The sequence below is a fragment of the Astyanax mexicanus genome, unplaced genomic scaffold (assembly GCF_023375975.1).
Source record: "Astyanax mexicanus isolate ESR-SI-001 unplaced genomic scaffold, AstMex3_surface scaffold_31, whole genome shotgun sequence".
Taxonomy (NCBI): domain Eukaryota; kingdom Metazoa; phylum Chordata; class Actinopteri; order Characiformes; family Acestrorhamphidae; genus Astyanax; species Astyanax mexicanus.
This window is the reverse complement of record NW_026040041.1, coordinates 5186207-5199586: the sequence shown is the minus strand read 5'-3', so window position 1 is coordinate 5199586 and position 13380 is coordinate 5186207. Positions and strand designations below refer to the sequence as shown.

General features: G+C 35.7%; 1 long non-coding RNA gene across 3 annotated transcripts; it reads left to right on the top strand.

Annotated features, from left to right (window-relative positions):
* Positions 1–4253: 4253 nt before the first annotated feature.
* LOC125788882 (uncharacterized) lies at positions 4254–7924 on the top strand. Of its 3 annotated transcripts, none has more exons than XR_007429843.1 (6): positions 4254–4453; positions 5483–5633; positions 6105–6179; positions 6668–6788; positions 6899–7009; positions 7132–7924. It is a non-coding gene; the product is annotated as an uncharacterized LOC125788882 (long non-coding RNA). The 3 variants fall into 3 exon arrangements; XR_007429842.1 differs by having other exon boundaries at positions 6105–6171; positions 6649–6788; positions 7132–7923; XR_007429841.1 differs by having other exon boundaries at positions 6105–6171; positions 7132–7922.
* Positions 7925–13380: the final 5456 nt, after the last annotated feature.

The following is a 13380-nucleotide window of genomic DNA, read 5'->3' as shown; positions in this document are numbered from 1 at the left end:
CTCAGTACAGACTACTGTCTCCCTCTGAGGATGAGCCTGCGGACCCCTAGAGGGTGCTTTGCGACCCTCTGGTGGTCAAACAGCATTGCTTTTCTGTTTGATCAGGTGTGACGTTATTTAATAAACCGAATGCCGCGCACTGCTCAATGCGAGTCTGAGTCCCAGATCTTTACATACCCAAGCAACGCCCCTGCATGCACCTATATACAATATCCACCAGGCTGTAAAATTACAGGAAAACACAGTATATTTCCATATCCCTGGTACTAGTGGCGTGCACAGACATTTTTGGGAGCAAGTGCTCAGGGGGGAAAAAGGGCACTTTTTAGCGCATGTGGAAAACGTAATTATAAAAAAAAACGTTATCTATCATTGATTTGGGCTAGAGCGGCTAGTTTATCTGGTGACCAGTCGGCTAAAGATGCTTAGTAGTTTGGTGCTGCATGAGACATTTACTGCACAACAAAATTATTTTTTACGTTGGGTTTAGAGGGCAAACGGTAGGATTTTACTTGATGTGTATGTTACCTGGCTGGTGGGACACGGGGGAGAAGAAGCCTGTCTGTTGGCGTGCGTACTGTGCTGAAGACTCGCTGAACTGAACTGCTGCTGAAGCGCGTGACCGTGCGGGGTCACGTGACAGAGGAAGAGAGAGGGCGGGTGTGTGTGAGCTGATTTCAGGGCATACTGTTTTCACTCGTTTTTAATCGCTCAGGTTTTCAAAAGATCATTTCAAACTGGCCTCAGTAAAATCTTAATAATAATAATATTTTAAAAAAATGTTTCAAAAGGGCACTTTGGTTGATAAAGGGCAGAGTTGGTGATGTCTATGTCTGCACGCCTCTGCCTGGTACTGTAGGTCCATACTGAAGTGCATGATACGCCTATCCCTATGAACATCGTCTATCCCTATCTTATTCCTATAACCAAATGTTTTTACAAAAGGTATGCTGTTTACCTTCATCTGAGAGTCAGACTGAGATTAGTGCGTGTGGTGCGTAATATGGTTATTATGACAAACAGGAAGAAAGCTTGCCCCGCATTTCAAAGTTCCCTCAATATTCAAACGCCAAAAATTGAAAACAATGATTGTTCACGAGTCTTAAAACACAAGTCTGAGTCAAGCCTGAAGTCTTTTGGGCACGAGTCCAACTCAAGTCTGAAGACTGCATATTAACACTGTTCTCCATATTCTAGAGCTTTCTCTGCTTTAAAGAAGCTTAATTAAGTAATTGGTGGTATGATGTGTCTAATACACTGCTGATATACATAATGATTGATTAATGATCCATACGGCTACGGGATTGTTAATTAACTGATCAGTTGGATCTATTGGGAAATACACAATTTTAGGGCAGTGATCAGAAGCTGCTTTAAACTACCAACATAAAGTATTGTACTAAATTCTGGCTATCCTCTACATCCAGCTTCTAGCTAACAGGTTAGATCAATGAATTTTCATTAATTATAGCTTACAGTAAGTCCTGCAATCCTGAATTAATGAACAAAAGTTGAAAATAAAATAGTTATTGGCTGATCAGGTACATCAGGGCAGGTTGAACATATATATATATATATATTTATATATATATATATATTTCTCAAATCTAGCTAATTCCAAAGTTAAGTTAACTGACTAGTCTCAAGCTGTATTTAATTAATCACACAGTGAGTTTATTGTATGTGTTTTGATTTGTCTTTTTAACCAGCTATCAGTCAGCTCCAGAAAGAATGATATCACAGTTCACATGGTTAGCTCCATTACTTTTCTTTTCGAAAAATCGCCATATATCCATATTATTTTAACGTCAGCTAGCTTGATGGGTCAATTCACAAGCTACAGACAAGTGACGTCATTACTATAAAGTAATACGTAATATAATCTAATATAATATTAGATTAATATAATATTAGATTAATATAATATTAGATTATATTACGCAGGAGGTAACAATCAATTTACAAGTAAAAACAAAAACATTGTTTCTTACCTGAGTTAGAGTGTCCAGACTCACTCATCTGAATGTCGAGAAGTCTATAACAGTTGTCTGTCGTACTGCAGTTTCTCAGTGCTGATTATCCAGTCAGATTCTGAAATGTTCTTAATCCAGTTCTGTTTAGCAGTTCTGGGTTTATCTGAGCTGCTGTTGTAGAAATCTATCTGTGTGTAGTTCAGCAGAGTTTCAGCAGAGCAGTCGTACAGATGAGAATAAGAGTTTATAGACTGCATGGTGTAGAGATATAACAGAGAGTGTTTATCTGTGGAGAAACAGAAATAAACAGTGAGTTCAAATTTCTGCAGACTACAAAAAAGTCATAATTAAAACTAAATCTCAGTTTATCTCAGCTCTTATTAAGGAAAACAACAATCCGAGGTTCCATTTTAGTTCTGTGTCTAAACTGACAATTAAATAGTAGTATTAATAGTTTTGATTTGAAGCACTGCCTTTCTTATATAAATACTGAACGTTTGTGGCTTTATGAAAAAAATACAACAAATTAAAATAAATTTCATAGCACGTCAGAATGCACTGGTGATGGCAAATCACTCTCCCTCATGCTTTCAGACTTGTCCGGACAGTTCGTATAAGTAGGGGTGTAACGGTAAGTGTATTCTTTATGAGCCATCACAGTAAATGAAGGAATACACGGTACACAGGCAGTCTATAGGAGACTTGTGGAAGCAATGAGCGTAATGCAGAACTAATGTTCACAGTGTGATGTTCAGAGTGTTTCACCCGGTGCTGCGCTGAAATTGCACGCTGCCATAGGAATTTAATGGTCGCCTGTCGCTTTCCAGTGCTAACGCAGGGTTAGGCGCTCGTACTGTCTGTCTGTCCCTCACTCTCATTTATGCTGTCCCTCCTTCTCTCTCTCTGTCTCTTATAATACAGCGCAAAATGATATAGTCTGTCATACCTAAACCGCACTACACTATTATTACTGTCCCCTTACAATAAAACTGGGAATTTCCAGCATTAAAACATGAATCATGATTTTAATTCATTTTTACGTGATTGACGGCACTAATATAATTTTATTTTAACAATCTAATGCTGATATTGCTTAAAAAGAACTCAAACATTGAAATGCATTTAGTAATATTATTAGGGGAAAAAGTATAGTTTAAGCAGTTAAAGTAATGCTGTTGTTGTTTGTTTTTAATAAATCATCACAATCAGGCTCATTGTTTGTTTATTTGTTTAAACAAGATATAAAAGATGGATCCTCTCATGATGACAGTAGGAGAGAAACCTGGTTTCAGTATTAAATAAAAGAGCTCGAGCCCCGTTACAACATCCCATCCCAAAAAACAAAACATGATTATAATAAAGATGTATAATTATTATGAAGTTAATAAAGAATACACAGCCTCTTTATTTTTTACACCAACTGTACCGAAAACTTACCGAACCGTTGGGTTTATGTGAACCAAACTGTGAATTTTCTGTACCATTACACTCTTATATATAGTTAACGCCCAAAAGTGAAGGTACTGCAGTACTCAATTTACAATAATTATAATATTTATAACTATTATTTAAAATGTCCCTTTCTACAAGAACACAGTAGAAGCTATATGAATAAAATACAAACAATATATACATATTTAATGCATAAAAGTAAAACTAAAGTTTAATACATACACATAATACTAAAACATTAAGGGCATTAGAGATCAGACAAAATACGTAAATGAATACTTCTTTTTATCAGTTATTTGCCTGGTAAGATGAAGCTTGGTAATATCAAACTAAACCTACCAAGATGTTAGAGAAAAAAAATACACAGCATTCTGACAATCAGGATGAAATATGATAGAAAACAGACAACAAGCAGTTATTCTCGTAACATTCATGAGATACTGATAAAAAAACAGACGTGCAAATTGACCATTTAATTCAATGTTTACAGTCATTATAAAAATATTCCACAGTAATTTTTGTTTTTTCACATTTTAATTATTCCTCTTCGTGTCATTTTAATAATTAATATAGTATTAAATTATTACAATTATTATTATTACTCTTTCATACTGTATATCACATTCTGGTATGAGTATATTTATTTTGTTATTTGGAATTATTTTGTTTTTTTGTCATGTGTGTCAGTGTGTACTTGCGTGTGTTTGTATGTAAGTTCAGTCTTATTCCCCCTGGGGGATTAATACATTTTTCTATTTTCAATGTTCAATTTTAATATCATATTTTATCTACATTATATTCAAGTCTGAATTAAACTGAGGAGCCGCTCGCTGCAGCCTGTAGGAAGGCGGAGTTGGACATCCAACCCCGCCCACATCCAACTCCGCCCATGTCCAACTCCGCCTTACGTCTAAAGCAACACCCACCTTACGTCCGTCACGAACGCCTACATTTACTCCCGGTAAACAGGAATTGTAGCCGAGAAAGCAGCTAAAGCATCTATCTGATTTATATCTCCGGTTATGGCGGTAAGTACAAATATTGAGTTATTTTTTAAGTTAACAGAGCTATTTTTATAATGTCCTCTTGTTTTTCTATATTATATTTTATGAGTAAACGGTGAGTCGTTGATACGCACATGAAGGTTCTACATCGGCGCGTGTACCATGTGGTTTGTTTGCTTCTAGCTAGTCATATTGCCGTTTTTTTTTTGATGAATTCTAATGCAGAATTGCACCCAGTCTTGTCTAATTCAAACTTTAGTTATCTTACCTTCTGTTTTATGGGCTAAAATGCTACCAATTAATAGTATCACAGATAAACTCTCATAGCTAGTAGTGAGCTAGGCATCAGTTTTGTTTTTAAGGCATAGCTAGGGGTTATAGTCAGCTAACCTAAAAAAAGTGTTTAAACTGTCTATACAAGAAGTTAATTGGCTAACAAGATAGCAAGATAATCTAGCTAACTAAAATTGGTTCAAAGTCTTAGTCATACAAATAAAGATATCAATGCTTAATTCTCCTATTTAATTTGTCAGGAATAGCAATGGTATTCCCGGGTTAATTTGACCTGGTTCATTTTTAATTATCCAACATATTTCTGAAACCAAAATAATCCTAACCAGAAGAGTAAATATTTAATAACTAACTCCATTGCTGATTGTTCTATCAACATTTAGTACAATAGTGTACAATAGAGGTAATAGTTCAATTAGGATAATTCACTTGTTTTTCCATTTTAAAAAATCTTACTTTTTTTTTGTTTTACTACTTTACAATTTCGTTTTAGTTTAAGTTTTTGCAGGGGGTTGTTGCAAATATGAAATTAACCATTTTCATGTTATATGTTAATTATACAAATAAAGGCAAGCTGAAGACGTTTCATACAGAAAAAATACTTTTACTATCTTACTAAATGGATCAATTTGACCCGTAACGTAACAGGAGGGTTAAGTCGATGCACATTTATTACCTTTGTACTGAATGTAGTTACAATTAATGTGCACTGATATAGTAATTGTAAGCTCATGTTGTGTTTTGTTGCTTTCTGTTTTACAGCATCCAACACATGTCCAGGCCACTCCTGACCCTTCACGGTTTGGCCAGTGTGGTGTTTTCAAATGCCCCTGCTTCAGTTTTGACACTGACCAGCGATTTAATAACAGCCTACATCTACAAAACCATATCAAACAAGCAGTCGAGAATAACGGTATGGGGAAGTATTTCTTTAAACAGAGAGAGAGATATTGATTTTATTGGCTATAACAAATAAACATGTAAATGTAATATCTTGAATCAACAAATGCACTTACATCTTACACTCAATTGATGGGCATAATGAGTTGAAGAATATTAATATTTATAGGCTTAATTGCATGTTGTGTGCATTTTGGTCTTACAGTTTCCTTCATCTCTAAACTGCACACCTACAGCACACTTTTATTGTGTCTATTGCAGCCATACAATACTATGCAAAGACCAGTTCAGACATCATGTATCTCTGTGCAGCAGTGCAACCAAGACCATTATAGCAGAAGTGTTTAATCCACAGACTGTTGCTACTTCTGATGCACGTCCAGCTCCCCCTCTGCCAGCTACTCCTGATACACCTTCTCCCAGTTCTGGTCTTGCTTCCTCTGTGCATGGTATTAATTATATTAATTATTATATTTTCTCTCAGGAAAGTTCAGCGTGTTGAACGTGTGACTGATGAAGGAGATAGAATGGGCAACGTCTCCTTTGAACAGGTGTGAGGGTGTGGATGTGTGTTTTTTATTTCGGGTTAATTTAACTGGGCCATTTAAAATGTTTTACTGTTGTGGTTTGTTTTCAAAAGTCTGAATTGGGCTGAAAAGATAAGTTGACATTATTTGAAATTTCGACTTGACCTAGTGTTGACTAGTCATTTCAAGGGCATTTGAAGCCCATAAGCTATTGGAGTGCTATCATTTTAAAGGGATAGAAAAGCAGAGAGCTGTTTTGTTACGTTAAGGCAGAGATTAGTCAACAGAATGACGCTGACTACAGTCTTCAGGCAAAAATGCTAGCCATTCCTACAGTAATCAGAGATTGGGGATATGATTGAAATAATAAGTGCCAACTCAGATTAATAGAATACCAAAATAGTAATTGGTTGCAGCCTTAGAATGTTATCTGGTCATTTTTTTCAATTACTATAATTTTCATGAATCAAAATCTACATGCTTCTATAATGTTTTTCACAGATGCCCCTTATTCTCATAGATACAGTTCTGGAAGAGGGTGACAAAGCTTTTTTAAAGCTGTCACTGGTTTGTCGTCTCTTCCGGGACATTGTTTGGACAACAATCATTCCGGGCCTGGGCACATTTCGAGTGGCTTGACAGTAAGCATGATATTTCAGTACAGTTAAGATGTTTGTTTTCCCTTAGAAAAGGAATTACACTCACTGATTTTAAAATCATTTTAAAATTCTTGATTTTTTTAAACCTACAGGTGTAGTGCCATGAAAACATCACAGTGCTGCATGTAAAGACGAGTTTCGCAGGATGTACGAACTGCAGTGCTGCCAGAACTGTCAAGAAACTTATAAAGACTGCATACTGGGTATGTTTGTTCTAAATAAATTTTTATAATTTTTTCCTGAGGTCAGAAATTGGTACGTCAATATATTTAAGGTATTGGGGCTTGAGAGATTGTTACTTTGTGTGCTTTTACTTATATTACAGGCTACGTTGGGCATGGGAGACGAGGGGAGCTTGTGGCATTTTACAGCGAAAACGAGCACCCTGGATTCTGCAGCCAGCTTCATGAGTGGCTGGGTGTGTGAGTGGCTGGGTGTGTGAGTGGCTGGGTGTGTGAGTGGCAGGGTGTGTGAGTGGCAGGGTGTGTGAGTGGCAGGGTGTGTGAGTGGCAGGGTGTGTGAGTGGCAGGGTGTGTGAGTGGCAGGGTGTGTGAGTGGCAGGGTGTGTGAGTGGCAGGGTGTGTGAGTGGCAGGGTGTGTGAGTGGCTGGGTGTGTGAGTGGCTGGGTGTGTGAGTGGCTGGGTGTGTGAGTGGCTGGGTGTGTGAGTGGCTGGGTGTGTGAGTGGCTGGGTGTTGCATTTTTAAATAAAGACTTCTGTATTTGTTTGACCAAAGCATGTAACCAAACATTTTAAAGGCTAGTGTGCCAATAAATGCCAATAAAGATATTGTATTAGCTTGGACAAAGTGTTTGTAAATGGAGTTAATTTCCCTGGGAACTACTGTCAGCCATACAAAATTGGGAGAGGAGAAGCAGGAAAGGGATATTATTATTATTATTATTATTATTATTATTATTATTGACAAAATAGCTATGTATACATACATTTTTAATTTCTGAAACCACAGCATTTGATATATTGTACTCTATCGTTATACACTATCCAGCATACCATTATTACCACCTGCTTGTTTCTGCTTCTATTATTCTTTTTTTAGCTCCAATTAGCATCTAGGACACTTTAGTTGCATAATGGTTTACTGGTGTATAATATACAATAGGTATAAAACACTGTTCACTCTATTAGACACTTCTACCAACAGCTGCTTTACATTGTGAGTGAAAAGTCAGAGACAGAATCTTTAAATCTGTAGCTGCACAGTTTGTTGCTCATCTGCAAATTCTTCATCAGTGCCCATGGGATGCTGCCTACTTGATGCTGAATACAGGACGCTGCCCACATGATGCTGGTTGATGGAGCATTTCCTGTCCAGTAGTGACAATGAGGTGTTTAAATTCTCCAGAGGCACTACTTTGTCGGATCCACTCATACCAACACAGCTCTTAACACCACTATGTCAGTGTCACTGTAGTGTTGTGAATAACCAACAAGCCACATAATAGCTGCTCTGTGGTGGTCCTAAATTGTATGCTATACAGTGCAGCTGTGTCATTCTCATCTGTAATATTTTCAGCACCCTGTTGACAGTGAAGATGCAGAATTACTTCTAATATCATTATTATATATTAGCTATGACTATGACACAAATAGCCTTCCCCCTGCTGAGTGGTGATAAGAAGCACTCTGTCTATCTGTAATATGAAGTATAGAGCATTACAGTACAGAGAACAGGTGTGATCTAACAATCAAACACTTTAATAATCAGATGCACCCTTTGACCAGCCTCTACCAGTGCAAAGCCATGATTGATAATGTGCTCTTTATTTCATATGGAACATAACCAAAAACTGTATATCGTAAGTTTTAACTTTATATAATAAGTAAATAATGATTCCTATGATAGCTAATCAATAATTCTGGAGATATTTACCAGTCTAAAATAAATTTATAAAATCTACACACTCTGGCAACTAGTTTAACAAATTTAAATGTAAGGATTAATGCAGTGAAATAATGGCTTACTCTGCTGGTGAGTGGGACAGATTAATGTATAAATGTATTGTGATATACAGGACAGAGGCAATTGATCTTTTGGAAACAGCAAACCGTTGTATGCAATTATTTGCTTATTGTATAAAATAAAGGAGAAATGGCACACGTGATGAAAAAGAAGAGCAAGAGTTCCCAGCCTCATAAACCACAAGTTAGCAGCATGCCATATAAGAAAAACAATAAAATCATACACTTTTAAGTTCACATGATTCCTTATGTATTACTTTATTTACAATGTTAAACCAAAAATGAATGAGAAAGTGTTTCCAAACTTTTGGCTGGTACTGTATATATAGCCTATTTTTTGTGATATCTGTGCATTACACTACAGCATGTGTAGTGCTGTAGCCAAGGCTACGTGGTGGAACTACTCACAAGATATGCGTAAATTTAGCGCAACATCGGCGTTATATGCGTATTTCACGTGGCACACAGTGCTTCTTGAACAAAAAAGTAGGGGGATTGGCGTACAAGAGCACATGTGGGCGGAGTTGGATGTGGGCGGAGTTGGATGTCCAACTCCGCCTTCCTACAGGCTGCAGCGAGACGTACTTGATTAAACTTGAAGAGTCTTTCTGCGTTTTTAGGTGGCATTTAAGGTGGAACTGAAATCCGGTTAAGACGCTGGTGAAAAAGAAGCAACCTTAAGTTTAAAACTGAGATTAAAATACCAAGAGTGTGCAGATCTGTCCTTAAAAATAAGTGTGCTGCTTAAAAGAATCTAAAGTAGAAAACAGATTCTGCTTTATTTAACACTTTTTATTTACTAAATAATTCTGCGTTTCTACTTCTTTACTTACGGAAGCGGTAACGGGGGGTGTTCTGTCGAGTTATGCTACCCAGCACTACGTGCTTCCTAAAGGGAACTGCGCATGCGCTGAACTACACTATTTCATTATTTCTCGTATTTTTTAAACAACAAATCTGTTTTTGGGGTGGTTTATTTGCATTAAACAACATGGACTCATTGCAGAAAAGTGTAAATGGAAATAAATATTAATTAATACAAAATATGTTATTATTAATAAATATATATAAATTTGCCGTAATTCTACCATGATACAGTGATTTATGCTAGCCAAATATACCAACCTACATCTATTGGGACTTTAACTGGGTACATGCTCTAATATAGAGCTTCTTTTGTATTTATACAATTAAATACACACTATGGTAGCACGATTTGACAAAGTAGCACGACTCGACAGAACACCCGCCCTCAACTTCCCCTTTTCCTGTTGTTTAAGTTGTGTTTAATCGTGCTGTATTTATGGGTTGTTTCTGTGTTTTATTCGCAGTAATGTTGCGAATTATAAGCGGTAAATTAAGCGCAACTATATATATAAAAAAGATTAAACTAAACAACGAACTACAATATCCTGGTATTTAACCTTCTCAAATCCGAAAATAACTTCCCCAATTTCCACACAAGTGATCTAAAAAACTTACCTCCAGTCACCGCCGGAAATCCGAAAACCACAGATAATACTAAAGATAACGAAGTAAAGGCCAATTTTTCACATAAACCCACATCCGGCCTAACGTCTCTACCACAAGCCCTGTGATTACCCAACACGAGTGATGAGTCATCCTTTCCGTACGAGTCGACTCTTTGGGCCGGATCATGCCCAGAGGGCTTCCTCTGTGCGGCTGTAGGACGGTATGAAGATGATGTTAGCTCTGTATTCTGGGTTTAAAGCAGTGATGACTCTAAAGCTTGCTATAGGGGTATAAATAAAGCTGTTAGATAAAATCTGTATTGGCAATTACCATATCAGAAAATAGAGTATAATAAAGGGCAATAGTCCCCATTGCCATTTATAAATAGAAAAATGATTTTCCCTGTCTTTCAAAACAGATGTCTACATTTTATTCTTCTAATCTAGTCATGCTCAAAATTTTTAATTCTGGAAGAAGATATCCTTAATCATATTTATGTATCTGCACAAAGTTACTGCTATAAAATATATCATGGACCTGTTCCTAAACTATGATACTAAATAAAATAAAATAAATCCGGTTATGAAACTGAAAAACTGATCTCTTTATTGTGTATAAATTCTAATTACAAAAATCCAGAGCCATGAAATCAATTCCAAACTTTAGAGTATTCTACAACGACCTGAGAGATTTTTATGATATTGTTCTTTTAGAGGACATTGTTTAAGGACCATTATTTTGTATTACATTAATATAATATATTAGTTAGATCTGTTGTTGTTTTACAGTTAATCTCTTAATGTATGTAATGGATTGTCAGTTATGAACTGAAAATAATACAATCTCCACCGTACATAAAAAAAATACAAATACATTTAATAAATTAGTACCAAAGGAGGAGTCGCTAAAGAGGAGGAGGACTAGCAAAATTTTCTGGACGCAGCAAATGAAGGTAATCCTGCCTAGTGTCTGGAAAAACATGACGTCTGTGTTTTCTGTGATTTTCTTTTTCAACTGTATGATAAACACCCATCAGAACTTTGTTTTAAAACTATATTGTAAGGCTTCTCATGTTAATCAGTTTCTTAAAGACATTCACTGGAAAAAGAGATGCTTAATTTCTAACCAATACCTGTTTCCTACTAAAGAGAGTTAAAATTAAACAAACAGACATTTTAGAATTTTTTTTATATTTTAATTAACAGCATTTAGTCTGTTATAAAACAGAATTCTTATAATTATATAATAAATATATATATATATATATATAGTATTTTTCACTGAAACATAATTCAGGTCTTAACAGTTTGAACTGAGTTATAATAAAAATATAACTCTAAGACAGACTGAGGATGGTTTGTATCTTCAGAAACACAGAAGATATAATATATATCTCTTTAAACTGTGTTTCTCTGATTGAACTTCAGGATCAGGTTATAGTCCTGATCCTGTTCTTCTGAACACTCTCACCCCCTCTCCTCCCTCTCTACAGTCCAGTTCCTCCACATTCCTCTGTTTTATACTGTTTTTTAATCTGGGATCAGCAGTGCTATCTAAAGCCATGTAGCTCCACCTTGTGTCCTGAACACGCAACTATCACTATATGTCCAAATGTTTGTGGACACTTTCTAATGATTGCAGAATTCAGTTACTATAACTTTCACTTATTGCTGATATAAATGAGCAAATTCACAGAAACACACACAGCGTGTGTAATCCCTGTAGAAGAAGAAGAACTGCTGATAGAATAGGAATCTCTGGAGCTGATAAACTAATATGAAGCTGTTATTTACATCGTGCCTGATGAACAGTGGAACTGTGTTCTCTGAAATGATGGAGATCCATACAGTACGGTACTTTAAGATGGGATGAGCTGGATACTTCACTGAACAGTAGAGTAGTAGGTATATACAGTTTATATAAATTATATTTATATAATGTTTCAGTATATGGGGCATTCCCTCTGCTAATTGATTGAGGTCTCTGTGTCCTTTACTGCTTTTACCTGTATCACAGTCATACAGGTGAGAGACACATGTCATTAAGAGATGCACCTCCAACTCAATATTAGGTATAGGCCAGGTAGGGTTGAATAAAACATATTACATCGTTTTGATATAATATAATTTTCTCTAATAAACAATACACAGTACTCAGTGTTTATAATTTAGAATATGTCCTAATAGTAAGCTAGCTGTTCTCTATAGTTGTTATTCCAGCTGTTCATATCTATAGAGTTTAATTTCAATAATATTAGAGAAAGTTCTACTTTTATTATTTATTTAGAGCCACACCACGAGATCTGCTGTAGTTCTGCTGCAGATGGAGACTGTCCGACTTTACTTTTCTCCACCTCCACCATCCTTTTTTATGTTATGTTCTATTTTATTATCTTATTTTATTTTATTTTTTGCGCAGCGCTGTTCTTTAAATGCGTCTTTTTACGGCCGCGCGTAACTGCAGCAAGCATTAACCCTTTCAGACCTGAATTATGAGCCTGTGTTTAAAAAATACATTATTATCAATAATAATGCTATTTTCTGTCTGCAGTGCACACAAAGGAAGTCTAATATTATAATATAAATCTATATTAATATTAAATCCAATTAACTAAAATAATTACATTTTAATGACTATTGGATTGGAAGCCTGTGTTTAACATATTTATTTTAGATTTAAATTTGACCCTTTCGTTCACAAGCCATCCCTAAACGCAAAAAATAACGTGGAAAAGTGTTCTAAATTATTTTCAGACCCTGCGTCAATTACAATGGACTTCATGTAGTTTTTTACATATATATATATTTTGCTGCCCAGAACACTAATTTCTATCAAAATAGATTGCCACAAACCAGCCAATGAAACAGTAGCCCCGCCCACTGCTTAGAAAAAAAAAATCAGCAACATTAGGGCATGTTAGCAAAGTAATTCAAGCTCATTTTTACTAATTCGATGTGATTAAGTACGCTTTATCATGTTTAAGAATAAAAAATAGATAATTAGAATTATTTTAATATACATTTAATATAAGGATAGTAATATTAGTAAATATAGTGCATTACAGACAGAAAATAGTAATTATATATATTTTCTTCATAATTCAGGTCTGAAAGGGTTAA